Genomic DNA, 18,701 nt, shown 5'->3' with positions numbered 1-18,701 from the left:
AACAAGTTTATATGTTGATCAGTTGATGAAAATGTTGTTAGACGCATTCATGAACCAACTCTGTATTCCTCCTAAAAACAGTGATTCAATATTTTCTGTAAAGTTCTTGGTGATATTATGCAACAGAACTCCTGCAAATAATAACAACTATGTTTTGTTGGGTCTAGTTCATTTATATTGATGTTCAGCTCCTCCATATCTGTGCTAATCTCTGTATAGATGTTCTATCCATTATTAAAATTGCTATGAAAATCTCCATTATTATATAACTGTTTCTCCCTTCAATTCTGTCAATGTTTGCTTCGCATATTTGGAAGCTCTGTTGTTTGGTGCATACATATTTATGACTGTATATCTTCTTGAGGAATTGAGTTTTTTATCACTATATAATGTCTTTCACTCTCATAATAAAATTTGCCTTACAATCTATTTTCTCTAATATTTCTATAGACACCCAGCTTCCCTTTTGGCTGCTATTTGCATGGAAAATCTTTTTTTCATCCATCCTCTTTTTACCTACTTGTATCTTTGAATTTAAAGTGAGCCTCTTGTACACAGTATGCAGTTCCATCAGGGTTTTGTTTTGTTGCCAATCTGCCTTCTTATTGGGGAGTTTAATTCATTATATATGAAAGAACTACTGGTAAAAAGGACTTTCTTGTATCATTGCTCTTGTTTTCTGTATACTTTGTAGCCTTTTTGATTGGTATAAATGAATTTGTAAACTCAAAAAAGAAAAAACAAATAACAAAGAAGGCTTATTGGCTGTTCCAAATAAAAAGTATTGTTCTGTCTTTACTGTTCTTATGAGAATACTCTGTTTAACCTTTAAGTAAAACTTGTTCAGAAGGATCCCCTTTGTGAACTTCAGGACTGTGACTTACCATCTCATTACTCATCAGTCCTAGAAGACAAAGCCAGGAGTAAAATTGTAATTCAGCAGCATCCACCCCTGTAACTTTCAAATATCCTATCCCTTAAAGAGAAAATAACCTATGGGGAAACTTCTAGAGGGCTGTGTGAGAGACTTTTTCATTTTTTAATTTTGATGGAAACTTGCACTCAACAGGTAACAGCCATTAACAAGTTAATTCATTTCATTTTCTAAAAAGCATTCTACCACTTTTCTTCATCTACATCTGTAAGTCCTTCAGCTTTTTGAGAAGTGTCAAAGAGTCTTCAGTATTCTTGAGAAGCTTCTATATTCCTTTTCCGATGATTATTTTTTTTTAAATCACTCTGTAGTGTTGAGGATAGAATAGTCCCCTGAGATCTCCCAGAATAAAACAGCTGTCACTCAACTTCTCTTCCTTGTACTTAATTTTATATGGTATTAAGAATAAAATTAGCAAAACAACTCAAGCACTTTCTTTTTGATCTATAAATGAAACTAGCCTGGAGAGGAGGAATGAGCATTAGCTTTCTGTATTAGAACAGTTGTTTCCAAACTTTTCTTTTGAGAACAATCAATTACCAATAAAAGAAGAAGAAAAAAAGAAGAAGAAAAAAAAAAAAAACAACCCAGACTCCCAAGATATAAAAACACGGAGACTCAGAACTACCCTGTCTGAGGTTACAATAAATAGTCAGGTGGTTGTGTCTGGAGCTGTCACCTTGCTCCTTAGGCTTCCTCATTGTAGACACAGGAGTTCTCAACCTGAACTGTACATTAGAATCACCAGAGGGCTTTAAAAATTCTGGTTGCAGGTCCTCTTCATACTGATTAAATTAGTGTTGTCCATCTAGGGGATAGGATAAAGGTTTTAAAATTTCCCAAGTGAGTCCAAAGTATAGACAAGACTGAAACAATTGTGAGGAAGATCTGAAACCACTGCAACAGAGCCTATTCTTTATTAGCCTGTAGCTATAGACTTTTTTCTCACCAGGCAGAATAGCCAGAAGAGGTAGGAGTAGCCAGATCAGTGTAATTCCTTTCGCTTTGCTGTCATTTTCACAGATAACAGGGTTAGAATACAAAGTGAGTTTTTTTAGGCCATGAAAATGTTAGCAGAACTTTAAAGAATAAGACGGCCGGTATGTTTGGAACTTAGCAACTTGTCTTCTATAACTTGATTCCCGAGGAAAATGTTTTTTTTTCAGAGGTAATTATGCCAGAGGTCAAAGGAAAGAGGAAAATAAAAATCATCCCGTGTTCTCTACTTTGAAAAGTTCAATGATTAGAGGAATATCTGTGGGGAATATTATTCCTCTCATTTTCTCTCTCGTCCATTACATCAGGAGAACAAAGGGAATTAATTTAGAGGCTCTCCATAGCATCATTAACAGAGAACTCCTCTTTGTCCAGTTATGATTCCAAGAGATCAAAATGTTGGTACCCATGAAGATCAGAATTGTAAAGCACTTTTTTTTTTCCTATTCAACTTCAGGGAGCTAATGTTATCCTTATTGGGTGTGTTTGAACGGAAACAAATTAATGATTTAGATACTAAAAATCAAATGTAAAGTCAAAATTTTATAGAAACTGTCAGGGTATAAGCTGGTAATAAATATATTTTGGAAAGAAAAGTCCAAAATTGGCACATAAAGGTATGAAGGAGTCAGGTCGTGAATGAATAGACTGAATAAAAATAGAGAACTTTCCAGAGGAGATGTAGGCCCACTCTCATTTTTAAGGTTCCTCACATTTAAACAAATTTTAACTCCTCCAAGCTAATCCTTTTAAGGAAATCTCCTCTCGTCCTTTTCTGCATGCAGCCAATAAGTAGAGAATGAACTGAGGCTTGGCTGTTGGTGTGAGTTTTGTTACCACTCAGTGAATTCACCTGGCCCATAGGCTGATGACTGTTTGCTTCCAGCTCCCTCAGAAAACACCTTGAACCCAAGAGCTGATGAAGGGAAGCTGGACAACTCTTCCAGCACTGATTTCCACTTTCACATGTAGGCGTCTGGTAGAAATGTTTATATTCCCCAGCCCTCCCATTCCTAGCTTTGTCATATTGTAAAAATTGAATTGACATCAGTGCTGTTGTCTTGCAGGTTTTCTGTTGTTTAAGCTGTTTGCATATTGACCTTTGAAACACGTCCTCAGAGGTCTGAAACCACTACATTGGGCAAACACCTCGCCTATCCACAGACCTAGCTTACATGGTTAGGTTTTAGGTTTCTAGAAAAAGAGAGTTCTTTAAGGCCATAGCTGCAAACTATATCACAAGGAAAGGAAGGAGGAACTAAGGGGAGTGGGAGGGAAAGAGGAAGAGAACTAATGATTGGAGCGTTTTTTTTTCATATCTGAGGTCTGATGTGATTGTTCTTGTGTTTGTCATCCAGTGAAGACATGGAGTAAGTGTCTTGCCTGAATCTGCTCTGCTACAAAATAGGGCAACTGTGATTATACCATGCTCTCCTGGGTTCCAGGTACTATTGATTGCATTATTCTACCTGCAGAAAAATTACAAAACAAATGAAACAAAGGTTATATAAAAAGGGAAGTGTAAAATGTCACCACCCTTGTTCATTCCTACTACACTATGGTCATTCTCATTGTCCTGATGGGCTATGACAGGGACATACCACAAATGGCCAAATGGGCCAATGTGTCTGTCCAGCCATCCTGAAACCACAACCTGCCATGCTAACACAGTCCCTTGGCAAACAGAACCTCTCACCATTGTCACTGCCTACAGGCCTGCTGGTCTCCCAAGGCTGGAAACCCTACTCTGGGATGCTATAGGGACTGTCCTGTTGCTGATAATTCTGCTCAGTACCTCTGATGCTCTGGGGTACCCAAATTTGGGTAGCTTAGAGCAGAACGTCAGGGTGCTGGAGCCAAGAGTTCAGAAAAAATGAGATGAGGACTTAGCCCCAAGTGTTAGAGCTGCTCAGATAAAAATCATCTTTGACCCTACTAAAAACAACAGCAAAACATTAGAGTGGCCTTTTATTCTATATATATATATATATATATATATATATATATATATATATATATATATATATTATAATCATTATTACTCTATGAAGAAATTTTAGCCCCATTTTTATCTGAAAAAAAAAAAGTTCAAAGAGGCTAGGCAACTTGTTCAAATACACATAAACCTGGAATCCTAATCCGAGTCTGTCTGTTTCCAGGATCAGTGCTATGCAACTACTCCTTAAATAAGGGGCAAGGTTTGTTTGGACAAAGCTGGCAACCTAACAACAGATCAACTTTTAATTTTTTTTCTATGTGTTTAATGCAAATGAGATCAGAGTGTACTTGTACTTTTCAATATAACGTCCCCACATATCTTGAAGATCTTCCAGCATTAATACATGTTTTCAAGGTTCACCCACGTCATAGCATGAATTAGTACTTTCTTTGTGTGGTCCTGCAGATACACAACCATTTGTTTATTCATCAATAGATGGGCGTTTGGATTATGTATATTTTCTGTTATGAATAACACTATTGTGAGAATTCACATCCAAATTTTTGTGTGAATATAATTTTTCAGTTCACTTTGGTTATATAACTAGGAGTAGAATTGTTGGGCCAATAGAATAAATTGTTGGTTAAAGTCTACATTTAATGTTCTGCAGAACATCCAAGCTGTTCTACAAACATGGCTCTACTATTTTACAATCCCACTGAAAATGTACATAGATTTCAATTTCTTTATGTTCTTACCCATACTTGTTATTATTTGTCTTTTTGACAATAGCCATCTTAATGGGTGTGAAGTGGCATCCGAAGATATTTTTTCCAGTTTTTTATTTTTTAATATATGACAGCAGAATGCATTATAATTCATGTTACACATATAGAGCACAATTTTTCATATCTCTGGTTGTATACAAAGTATATTCACACCAATTCGTGTCTTCATACATGTACTTTGTATAATGATGTCCATCTCATTCCACCATCATTTCTAACCCCATGACCCCTCCCTTCCCCTCCCACTCTTCTGCCTATATAGAGTTCGTCTATTCTTTCCATGCTTCCCCTCCCTACCCCAATATGAATCAGTCTCCTTGTATCAGAGAAAACATTCGGCATTTGTTTTTTTGGGATTGGCTAACTTCACTAAGTATTATCTTCTCCAACTCCAGAAGATGTTTTTGACTTGCATTTCCCTAATGAATAATTATCTCAAGTGTCTTTTCATGTGCTTATTTCCACTTGCACATCTTTTTTGAAGAAATGTCCATTTAAATCCTTTGCATTGTCTATGTTTATTATTGGGTTGTGCTTTAATTGTCAATTCTAAGAGTTGTCTTATATTTTGGATACCATGTCCTTATCAGATATATGATTTGCAAATATTCTTTCATATTTTGAGGGCTGTCTTTTCACTTTGAGAAAGTATGAGAGAAAGTATGAGAGTATGCTTTGAAGCACGATAGTGGTCAATTTTGATTAAGTCCAATTTATCTATTCTTTTCTTTTCTTTTGGTTGTTTGTACTTTAAGTGTCATAACTAAGAAACCATTGCCCAATCTAAAACCACAAAGATTTATACAAATATTTTCATCCAGAAGTTCAATAGTTTTAGATGTTACATTTAGATTTTTTTTTTTATCATTCTGAGTTAATATTTGTGTCATGTGAGTTAGTGGGCCAACTTCTTTTTTTGCATGTGGATATCCATTTATCATAGCATAATCCACTGAGAAGATTTTTTATTGTCTTGACACTATTGTTGAAAATCAATTACCTCTGTATTTATGGCTTTATTTTTAGTCTTCCAATTCTAGTCCATCGATCTACATATCTATCCTTATACCAGCACCATACGCTCTTGATTATTATAGTTTTATAGTAAGTTTTGACATTAATGAATATGAACTTTTCAACTTTGCTCTTCTTTTTCAAGAATTTTTGGCTACTCTGGGTCCATATGAATTTTAGGCCCAGCTTGTCAATTTCTGTAAAGAAATCATGTACAATTTTTGTAAGTGTTACATTGAAACTGGATTGGCTTGGGAGAACTGCTATTTTAGCAGTATCAAGTCATTCAGTCTCTGAACATGAGCCATCTTTCCCCTTATTCATACTTGCACTTCTTTTCTTATTTATTCCTGAGTATTTTATTATTTTGATGCTACTATAAATGGGATTGTTTTCTTGATTTTATTTTCAGATTACTCCTTTCCATATTGAATACAACTAATTTTTTTGTACCGATGATGTATCCTGTAATTGCTGAACTCGATTGCTGTGGTAATTTTTTTTTTTTTAACTCAAGATTATCTACGAATGAGATTGTGTCAAACAGAGACAGCTTTACATCTTTTCCTTTCTAATATGAATGCTTTTCTTTTTGTGGTGGTGGTGGCAAAACAACAAATTACAACAAAACAAACACATGAGATCTCTGAAATCTACCTTATTAACAAACTATTTTAGCATACAGTACACCATTGTTAGCTATAAGTACAATGTTATATAACAGATCTCTCAGTCAGGCCAAATAAAAACAGCCTGGTATATGGGGGTGCTGTGGGATCCACCAGCAGGTCATATCATGAAAATTCTCAGAAATGAAGCTTTAAGGTACTCCAGTTCTGCCTTTCCCACTGACGGCAGAGCTGCTGGTTTTCATCATGATGGTAAGCTGTTGGTTTTTAATTTTCTCCAAGAGGATGGGGGTCAAATCCAGGGCCTGGACCCTGCTAAGCATACGAGTGGCCTACATACGCAGGCTGGATTTTAAGGCTACCACGGAGCTGGAGAGAGAACGATGGAAGCCTGGCAAGTTAAAATGCAACACAGCTTCCTAATCTTTCTAAGATTCTGCTGTCTTCTCCTTAGTTTGCAGAATGGGCTTTTGTTAATTTCTGGTTTCCTGGAAGAGTAGATTCTTAGAATTTTTTTGTGAGTTTACTCATTACATTTTTAGAGGAGAGAATTTTCAGAAGTCCTCAGTCCACCATTTTTACTGATGTCACTTTTGCTCTTTTTTTTTTTTTTTGGTACTGGGGATTGAATTCAGAGGCACTCGATCACTGAGCCACATCCCCAGCCCTAGTTTGTACTTTATTTAGAGACAGGGTCTCACTGAGTTGCTCAGTGCCTCGTTTTTTGCGAGGCTAGCTTTGAACTCACGATCCTCCTGCCTCAGTCTCCTGAGTCACAGGGATTACAGGTGTGGGACACTGATCCTGGCTCACTTTGGCTTTTTTTATTTCTTTAAAAATATTTATTCTGAGTTCCAAACAATTATTTTACAAATATACTTGTGGATATTTTTTCTATTGTAGAGGCTCTAAAATAATTTCTCATCATCCTCAATAACACAGAGCTAGGTCACAATCACAGAAGTGCCCCTTCTCCATGCTATGTAATCTGAAGGGTGCTGGCAGGTTCTTCCATGTCCAAACCTCTATCTTAGTAGCTTGACCCATTAAACTTCCCACCATGACATGATGAAGAACAAAGATCTAAGCATTGCCTAGAAGACTTCCATTAGAAATTCACTGTATCATGAAGCATTCATAAAATCACTCATTCCTTACAAGATGAACTATTGACTAACATCTTCATCTCTGAGTTGATAAAACATCAAACAAATATCAAGATGCAGGAGGGAGTAATAATGCATTGCATGTCTGAATTTGGAGAGCCCCAGCGGTGGGGAGGTAGAACAGAGGTAGCAATAAGTTGGAAAAACAGTGGATATGTCTTGCATTTAAAAAAAACCTGGTCTCAAATCTACCTACCTAGCTTTTAAACCTTAATTAAATTGCATATCTCATCCAGGCTCATGGTCTTTATTAGTAAAATGCATAAACTATTTTTGCCATGGAGGGTTGTTGTGGGATGAAATGTATGTGGTATTTTCTAATGCAGTAGTTGGCCCAGAGGAAACACAGTTAATGTTCTTTGAACCTGAGATTCAGATCCGATAAGTAAATCAGGGCACAGTGAATAGATTGAGAACTTGGTGGCCTCTGATTGAGGAAAGTCTGAAATTTTCTTGGAATAATCTTCTGTTTTGCCAGAACCTTGCCTTCTAGTTCATCGCTGAATCACAGTGTATAATGCAGAAACTAACACACAGTAGGTATAGGTGTCTTTTTGAAATATTTGGCATCTTTTTTGTTTCCTAAACCTCCAGCACAAAAAGATTCCACCATCTCCATCAATAATCATTTAGGCATTTAATGATGCTGCTAGGGGCTGCCCCTCAACAGCTTTTCTAACTCCCTCTTGTTGCAGCTAGAAGCCATTTCATCTTACTCATTTCTCAGAGCAGCATTTTCAGTTCCTGTTGTGCTTGAAAGGTGCACTTCTTCTGGCTTAGCTGTCGTTAATTTCAGGTCCTTTTAATAATTAATACCAGATCTCACTCCAGCCAAGCTGACAGACAGGCTCCTCTGCCTCTCCTCTTGCTTTTTAATTGGCACCTTGTGAGCTGCAAACTGAACAGTGCAAATGAGTTAAATACCAGCCTCTGGCTGACATTTCCTTGTTGACAAAATTCAGCAATATCAGCCTCAGGAATGTTCCAGGAAGAGCTGCCGAAACAGCTCTGAATGAAGGGACACAAATGTGCTCAGGATTTTTTTCTTTCTAATGTCTTTGCAATTGCACATCCATTGGGATAAAATGTATGTGAGGGTAGTGATTCCAAATGAAAATACTGAGGGTTATGATTAGTGCAAATAGTCAAGATGGTGCACTTATAAGTCAAGTCCAGCACAGTCCCCTCAGAGCTACAGCAAATTGTGATAAAAAGCAGGTTTACAAGGATCATCCAAATATTAATTTACTATTAATCTGAGTACTGCATCCAGCTATGCCACCTCCTGGAAGCAGTGTTGGATGAAGACTGAATAAACTGAGGGGATTGTGGCAATAATATGTCAACAATGAAATGCTACAGACAGAGCCAAGAAGGAGGGGGTGTACTAGAAGGAAAAAGGTTCTGAAGCAGAAACTTGTCATGTGAGTGCCTATCTGTGACGCTAAATTTCATCAATTCTGTGCTGAGAGAACTGGGTGAAGACCTAGAAGATGGTAGAAGTTCAAAGTTGAGTGCATACTTAAATGAATTTTTAAAAAGCCACTAAAAGTAATCTCACCTTTGATTTTTCAAAAATATATATGTTAGGTGATTGAGTTAAACATGGCTTTTCAAAATGAGCAGCATAAGTTTTCCTGTGGTCTCGATTAAAAGAAAATAGGCCAATGAATCATATTGAACATAGGATTTGTTACAAAGAAAGTATTTGTGGAGAATAAGCATTTTTGGTCAACCTGTAAATTATATAAGATGTAAATTATGTCAACCTATACAAAGATTGAAAGATATATGCTCCCAAAGATGTCCCCTCCCCAATAAAATTGATTACATGAAATTTTTACTCTGAAATTGAAAGGAAAATTCAATTGACAGTTTTGCGCAATGTTACAAGCAGGAAAAAACCTTTAGACTTTTCGAGTTAGGGAAAGGCCACTTTTATACTTGTGTACTCATGGCTTATATTTTTCTCAGAAGTTGTTCTTGGCATCTGTGTCAGTAAATTTTTCTGTGATAATCCAGGACTTCAAAATCTTTCAGTCCTAAGCATTCATTTCTCTCATGTGCCACTTAGGTGGCTGCAAGTACTTGTGTCTCCTTGTAGTGAGACTAAAGGCTGAAGGCCGTCCCAACTGGGGACACATCATTTTTTTGTGTGTGTCAGAAGGAGACAGAAAGGGAGCTCCTCGTGTCTTTTAAACAATTCTGCTCAGAAATGGCATGTGTCACATCCACTCTCATCCCTGTGGTGAAGCATGTCATGCCCCTAAGACCAAATTCAATAAAGTGGCAACTTATACTCCCTCGTGGCAGGCACAGAAGTTCCAGGGCCAGGGCAGGGGCTAGAATCATAAGGGAAAGTGCTGGCTCTCCAGTTGAATTTCAGTAACCAATGAAATACATTTTTAGTATAAGTATACTATCTGTACCATAATCATACTAAAATAATAGTTGCCTATCTAAATATAAGCATCCAGGCTTTTCATTTGCCAAATCTTGCAACCTTCTCAGGAATGGCTAATCCTCCTGGAGAGAAGGGGGTAGGGAATCATTGGGGAAAATAATACAATCTACCACTACACCCCTATACTCTACATTTTTATAATTACATAGCTCAAGGAGTCTGATTGCTTGCTGCTCTCTGCTCCATGAACTTTCCTCTTTGCTGAATTAATCTAATGCCACCTGGCTTCACATTGGGGCTGAAATTACAATAATTCCAGGCCTCAATCCAAGAACTCAGCTTCCCTAGAAATGCTTATACTTATTCTCACCTGGGAGAGGAAATTCTCTCTGCTCATGTCTCAAATTTGTCACTTGTGGACATGGGCAGCATCCCCCGTATTCTTTGCCTCTTCTGCAGCTGCTGCTTGCTGACCTACACTGTTCCAGAGCCATGTGAAGGGGCTTCCCCACTGCTGCTCCACCGGTGCCTAGTCTAAGAGCAAGGATGCTGGTTCCCAGAGTCCTCAGAGCTGTGCGGTCCTGGGCCACGCAGCTGGGCTTCTAGGAAGATGGAAGACTTGTCCTTTCTCCACTTTCTGTTATTGTTGCTGGGCCCAGGAGCAGCTCTCAGTATGCCCCAAGTCCCACAGAGCCTTTCTCACCTGCCAGCTTCTGACCTTCACTCTTCTAACTGTATCAGCTCAAGCTCGATTCCAGGGACTTTAGGTTTATGCATCTGTATTAGGGATGTTGGGAATAAAAGTCACCAGATACTTTGTATGGGCTATTGTACCCACAATGATGCACTCACTCTGCCTGTGTCCAGTGCCCTAGGACAGTAACCTGCTGCCTTCTGCTTCTTCATACACCTTGTGCCTCTGTTTGTCTTTCCCACACTCTCTTTACCCCTGGGAGTTCAAATATATTGATTCCTTTTCCTGGCATGTCTGACTCTACCTCCTACCTTGTGGTGGAGTTTGTGGATGATTCTTTAATTTAATCGATTTTATTTGTTCCTCATTGAGGAGCAGCAATGTGTTGGGAGAATTGACCTAAGGATAATCTAATCTCTACTGCCTGTAGTTGGTTTATAGGACCCCATTCTGGGAAACATGATATAGTTGAGGTTTGCAGGAAGTTGCTGGGAAAGGTCTTTTTGCTCTTAAGAGAGAACGATGGGAAGTTATTTTTTCTCACCTTTCAATTTGAACATAAAAGCACACAGTGATGAATGCTATGGTGACAATCCTAGAGCCAAGCGGGGAAGCAGAGATCAGATTGAACCAACACTGGTTAGTGGAGCAGAGGGAGGCCAGAAATCTGTGTGACATCACTTAACCTATAGCCCAGTCAGCTCTGAGGCCCACCCTACCTCTAGATCCACTCTGTCTTCTAACAAATGTACTTGTTCAAGCCAGTTGTGGTTTTCGGTTCCTTACAGCTGAAGCCATCTGATTAATACACTCCCATCCCTGTCTCCTCTCCTGGTGACTCCTAGGACTTCAGGATTAAGTGTAAAATGTAATTTTCTTGGGATTGCCTGAGTCTGGGTTTTGTAAACCGTGTTTCTGCTTACATGGTCCTTAAGATGCTTTGTCACCGCTTGTGAAATAGTCTGCTTCACTTGCTAGAATATAATTTAAAAAGGAGGAGCTGTATTTGTCCTCCTATCATATCATTGTTACAATGCCAGTCACAAAGTAGATGCCTGCTAAAGGATTACTTGTTCTGTGATGTACCCAGTATGGTGACATTTATGAACTCAGACTCAGCTTTCCCACACTGCCTGGGTCCTGCTCCAGTTGGTCATGGCCAGGCTGCTTGCTTTAATCCATTTTGATTTCTGACTTCTGTTTGAAGCCATGCCTCTCACCCTCCACCCAACCAGGCCTTCTGCTTTCTCAGGCTGTCTACTTGCCTTACCTTCTAACTGCCCCTGGGACATAGGGCCAGCTGAGCACCCATATCCTGCCTCCAGTTCCCATCCTCCCTGATCAGCTTTGTCTTTCAATGTTATTCTTTCTCCACATCCCCTAAAAAGGACAAGGTAATTGCCCTGTTTCTCACTTGTGAAGTATTTACAAAACATGAAATAACAAAATTCATATGGGTGCTTTATTGCTTCCTTTAAAGCTAACTGATAGGCAGCAAATCAATGGGATCAACGAGGCTCAGATCCAGGGGCTGGGAAGTTTGAACGTGTTATCAAGAAATAGTGTGTGTGTGTGTGTGTGTGTGTTTTTTTTTTTTTGAAATGTAGCTCAAATGGCAGAGTTGGAGACATATTTGAAAACACTAAAACAAAAACCAGAAGCTATCCTGGATCTTTCTCTGACACACAGAAATTAAAAAGCAGCTGCTCTGTGACAGACTGCCAGACGATCTTAGGTGACACAAATAGCATGAAGAATTCTCCATTTTTTATGAGCTCACTCTAGGATGACTGTAATAGAGTTACCAGAAAGGTATTGTGAGAACAAATCTCCACAGAGTTCCACTTCTGCATTTGTCTTAGAAGAAAATCACATGTGAAAATATTTGTAATTCCTGCAAGACAAGGAGACTTAAATAATAATACCCAGAGCTTGACTTTCAGGAGGAAAACCAAAGTTTTTCTTTTTACCATGCATTCATTTATGTCAGTAATAATGTGTTCCTTCTACATGTCTGATTTAACTTAATCACATATATATTTGTGTTAGTTAGCTTTCTATCACTATAACAAATACCTGAAATGAGCAATTTATAAAGAGAAAAGATTTTGGCCCATGGTTTTAGAGGTTTCAGTCAATGATCAGGCAGTTCCATTATTTTTAGACTGTTATTGGGAATGCTAGATGGAAATTTTGGGAAGTCGGTGAAGCAAAACCATTTATCTTGTGGCCAGGGAGCAAGAGAGAGAGTGGGGGGAGGGTACTGGGGTCCCACAATCTATTTTGAGGGCAAATCACTAATGACCTAAAAACCTCTAATAGGCCACTTTTTTTTTTTTTAAAAGCACTGGACATTGAAGCTAGGATGCTCTATAATTGAGCTACACATCCAGCCATTTTGTCTTTTTATATTGAGACAGGGTCTCACTAACTTGCTGAGGCTGGCCTTGAACTTGTGATCCTCCTGCCTCAGTCTCCCAGGTGACTCTGATTAAAGGCATGCACCATCGCACCTGGCTAAGCCCCATGTCTTAAAGTTTCCACCACCTCCTTAAATGTTTGGTGTCCAAACATTTAACACAAACCTCTGGGAGACTTTTATCACAAACCATAGCAATATTTTTAATTTAACTTTTTATAAGATAATGCAAACACATATGAGAAGTAGAGGGAATTGTACAGTGAACCTCCAATATCTATTGCTCAACTTCAATAATAAGCAAAATATTATCAATCCTGTGTCATTAACATCCCACCTACCACAATGTCCTTATTTAGTTCTTTCATTCATAGCTTATACTTCTTCTCAGCAGAGAAACCAGATACATATTCAATCACGAACAATTTACCAAGTCTCGGATGAATGAATGAATCAATTAATTAATCAACTAATACTTATTGAACCCTGATTTTATACCCACTCTGTACTAGCTACAACATAGACAAAGTTTAAAAAATGGATTATCTAGAAAGTGGGTCCCATGATAGCAGTAATTTTTAAACAGCTTTATGGAGGTATAATTTAAGTACCATAAAGATCACTATTTTAAACGTATGATTCAATGAAATGTAAGGTGCTTCCAGAGTTGTTCAACCATCAGTGCAATATTTTCAACTGTTTAAATATAATTTAAATCTAATGCCTAGAAGTTGTGCTTGGACTATTATGTGTTCAATAAATATTTATTGAATAGGTGAATTAAAAATGATTTATGTCCTCAAGGAGTTTGCCTAATAGTTGGTTAGATGAAATATACATATACAAAGAGAAAATAACATAGTTTATAATAACTAACTTTATTCAGCTATTTATTCAGAAGACAGTGATTGTATATTCTATGCCACATGAAATTTTTTATTGAAAATTTCATTCTAATTTTGGAAATAACTCAACAAATTTAAAAATAGTGGCTTATGTGCTTTGTTATTATTGAATACACTTGTCCAAATGAGAAATGTCAGTATTGTTTGACTTTACAAAAAGTTCCTGCTTTTAGGGGAAAAAAACCAAAAAACAAAAAAATAGAGAACACTGGATGCACATTTGTAGCATCTAGTCTGGACTCTCTATTCTAGATATGCTAATGAAATATTATCTGAAAGAAGATGGCTTTCTGGATGTTGGGTCAATGTGGAACAATGCTTCTAGGAATAGTAATCATTTGAAATTTCGGATCATGTGATATGAATTCTAAGTCAGACTCAGAGCCAGGGTTTTCAAATGTAACTTTGACTTTTCAAAGAAATAAACATGGAAAACTTCTCAGTAAATACATTATGGAAGCACTTGTTGAACTTCTTAAAGAGAAAGTAATTTTTAAATTGGAGGATGATAATTTCAAAAAATGTAAGTTTATAATAAGTCAGTTCTTTCCAAAACATTTGAATTAAATTTTAGATTTTATTGATTACATTTTATTGATCTTTGACATCTGACAAAAAGAGTTCTGACAAACTGGAAGTGTTCTAACTTTGTATTTTATCCTCTTAAATGTGGAGTGAATAGTTGTAATACAAAGCAGCTTCATCCAAAAGACAGAAAAGGAAGAGAATAAAAGAAGAAAATTAAAATAAAAGGAAGAGAAATCACACACTTTTTGACTTTGCAAAGTCTGAAATTCATTTAGGTCAGACTTTTGGTGATGGTCTATATCCATTGAGGAAGAGGTAAGGTGGCCCACGATGTGCACCTATATCCTAAACCCCTCAGATTAATCTCCCAATGATCAAAATGTGCCTTTCTGTGGAGTTTTAAATGGGTCTATTTACTACAGAAATGATCGTGGCTAATATTTTTCAGTCTTTCTCTCTGTTTCTAAGAAGCACCAAATGTCTCAATACATTGTCTGTTTTCATCTGTGTTCATTGGTTTTAATTTTCCAGGATGGCGTCCAAATCCTATTTGAGTTTCAGCAATGAAAAGAGCTCTGTCTGAGGGAAAGAGAGGAGAAACAAGCTCTCTCTGGGCTGAAGAACTCTCTCTCTATTTGTGTCATTAAGCACAGCAGCAGATGCTCTGAAGAGCCTCAGTGATAGCAACACAAGGAACCAGTTGTGGGTATTTGATTATCTGGGTTCCTGAATTACTGGCCGTGGGAGCAATGCCATAGTCTGGAAAGGTCAGGTACCTAGGGAAGTTGCTAATGGCACATCTTGAAATTGCTAGGCTGTGAACACTCTTTTTACCCCCAGCTAAATTTTTGCTAACTGAGCACATTTATTTGAGCTAGTGAACTTTGGGGACTAGCTCTTCTTTTCACCTTCAGCTTCTAAAGTCTTGCCTTATTACCAAAAGTGACCATAGAACATAATGGGACAGAGCACTGACTTGGGGCCAGACAGACCTGGATTTGAAATATAGCTCCACAACTTGTGAGTTTGGGATTTTAGTGAAATTCCTCAACCTATATTAAACAGGAATGATAACAATACCTACTCCCCAGGATTATAAAGATCATAAATGAGATGATAAGGATGGTGCTGAATCATAGGCTAGCATGGGATGAGCACATAACAAATGAAGCTGCTATGTCATTGTTGCATAATAGTGTCCAGCTCACAAAGATAAGTGATAACACAGAATCCTCAATGTTCTGATCAGCATCTAGGTGATGCCAATCAAGTCACTGCAGTCATTTTTAAAATAACACAGGATTAAAGGCTAAAGAAGTGAATAAGACTATTTCTGATGTGAAAAACAAGCGAATATTTTGCACAGAAGACCAATATCCCTATACCTAGCCATGTTACTAATAAGAATGTAATTAAGAGGACCAAAGTCTTGCTAAAGTATGGTCTATGGAACCCCTTGAGTAAGTCTGTGGGCCCACCGCAAGCCTTCTAAATGAGAATCTGCACTTTAACAAGATCCTCATTTGATTTATAGGCACACAGAAGTTTGGCCCAAAGTATTAAAAACAATAGCTCTGTCATGGTAAGAGGTATTGGAGGTAGAGATTAGAAGACTTGCTGATGAGGTTTAGTAAATGTTGGACTTTCAGGATAACCGAGGTTTCAGAGAATCATCAAAAGGACACTATCTTATACTAGACAAAGGCATCAAAAACATACATTGGAGAAAAGATAGTCTCTTTAACAGATGGAGCTGGGAAAACTGGAAATCCATATGTAATAGAATGAAATTAGACTCCTATCTCTCACCCTACACAAAAATCAACTCTAAGTGGACTGAAGACCTAGGAATTAGACCAGAAACCTTGCACCTACTAGAAGAAAATATAGGCCCAACGTGTTGGCTTAGGAACTGACTTCCTCAACAAGACTCCTAAAGTGCAAGAAATAAAATTAAAAAAAATCAATAAATGGGATGGTATCAAACTAAAAGTCTTCTAAACAGCAAATAAAACAATCAAGAACATTAAGAGATAGCCTACAAAATGGGGAAAATCACTGTGACTTGCATGTCAGGCAGGGTATTAATTTTCAGGATATACAAAGAACTCAAGAAACTTAACACCAAAAAAACTCCCAAGTAGCCCAATCAACAAATGGACAAAGGAACTGAACAGACCCTTCTTAAAGGAAGAAATCTGAATAATCAGCAAATATATAAAAATATTCTCCAGCTCTAACAATTGGAGAAATGCAAATTAAACCTCCATTCCAATCAGAATGATAACTACCAAGAAACAAGTACCAATAAATATTGTCAAGGATGTGGGGAAAAGAGCATGCTCATACTTTGTTGGTGGTACAGCAAATTGGTGCAATTACCCTGGAAAGCAGTATGGAGTTTCCTCAAAAAAAAAAAAAAAAAAAAAAAAACTGGGAATCAAACTACATTTGTCCCAGTTATCCCTCTTCTCAGCATATATCCAAAGGATTTAAAATTAACATACTACACTGACACAGCCACACCAGGGTTTTTAGCAGCACAATTCAAATAGCTAAGCTATGGTGCCAACATGTGTTCCCTTCAACAGATGAATGGATAAAGAAATTGTTATTTATATATATATATATATATATATATATATATATATATATATATATATATATATATATAAAGTGAAATATTACTCAGCCATAAAGAATGACATTTATCATGCATGGATCTGGAGACTATCATGCTAAGTGAAATATGCCAATCTCAAAGAACCACAAGTACAAAGTTTTAACTGATATGTGGAAGCTAAACTATAATAAAGGGTGAAGTGTGGGAGAATAGAAGTTCAGCAGATTAGACAAAGGGGAACGAATGAAATGGAAGGGGAATTGGAGTAGGAAAGACAGCAGACTGAATCTAACATAATTTTGCTATGCTCATATATGAAAATGCTTAAGTGAATCTCACTATCATATAAACCCACAAGAATGCGGTCCTAATCAGAATAAGATATATTCCATGCTTGAATAATTTTATTACAATGGGTTCTACTGTTATATATTACTAAAAAGAACCAATACAGAACCAATATAAAATAATAATAATTGCTGGAAAAAAAGGGACATTCTAGTCAGAGAAAATGATGGTGCTTAGAGAGAAACCATTGGTAGTTCATGAACTGGATTATAGAGAATATGGGATAAAGTAGGAGGGGTTGAGGCTAAAAAAAAGTCACTGACAGCACATGGTGACATGTCAGTACCATGGTGTAATCAATACATGAGTATCTTACATAAAATGAGGAGAACTCAGAGATTTGGGTTTGAGGGAGATCATCATGATTTATTTGGATAGTTCATGAAGAGCTACCTGGAAGATTGACTGGAGTCCATAGCATAGCCAGAAAAAAGACTGTACAGGCAACTCCTTCAAGGATCCACTGTATGAAGAAAGCCTATAACACCAGGTTCAAGAGAAAAGAGAAACAGCACGAGGGACATTTCTGAAGTAGAAACTCTGGGTGTATGTGAATGGTATTGAACGGAATCAGGGATGATGGAGTCTATAGCTGAGGGGATGAGGTGAGAAACTGAGAGATCAACCAAGATTAGACCACAGAGAAATGGCAGGATTACAAAGAAGATAACTAGTTCAGTTTGGAGCAGATTTGACTTGAAGCTTCTCACAGACATCCATGTAGAGATACAAAAAAAAAAAAAAAGGGATGAGAGGAAGAGTCAAGGCAGACATGTAGATTTGAGAGGCATCACTATGTAGGTGTGAGTTAAAATTATAACAGTACATTAAGTTAGCCAAATAGTGAGTACAATATGAGGAAATAAGAAACAGGCATAAGAACTTGGAGATCATCTAAAACATGAAATGACCACATGCTGCTTATGGACACTGAGGACACACTGCCCTCTCCGTACAATAGGAGTTTTCCTCTTTGCAGTTGCATTTGATGATAACAGTAAAATGATTCTAAATCCCTGGAGTTTTCCCTAGACCTTGAACCTTGCTAGTAATGGTTCCAAGCCCCTCTTACTTCTGTCGGGAAGGGCACAGGGGGCTACATCACACTCAAAGAACCACAGTAGTCATCCACAGCTCCTCAGTGACTGGGAACCACTTTGGGCAACAACAAACAATCCAGAACCTTAGTACATGATGATTATTACTTTCATTTTTTTTGTAGAGACCCTCACACCCCAGGTCTACCTCCTGAAAGCTCCAGTATGTTAACTTGTGTTTAGTTATGGTGTTTTTCTTCACATGATTTCTCATTAA

This window comes from Marmota monax, unplaced genomic scaffold (assembly GCF_021218885.2).
Source record: "Marmota monax isolate L192 unplaced genomic scaffold, Marmota_monax_Labrador192_F-V1.1 WCK01_AAM20220418_F8-fsc00045, whole genome shotgun sequence".
Classification (NCBI taxonomy): Eukaryota; Metazoa; Chordata; class Mammalia; order Rodentia; family Sciuridae; genus Marmota; species Marmota monax.
The sequence above is the reverse complement of the archived record's forward strand: the minus strand, read 5'-3'. Positions refer to the sequence as shown.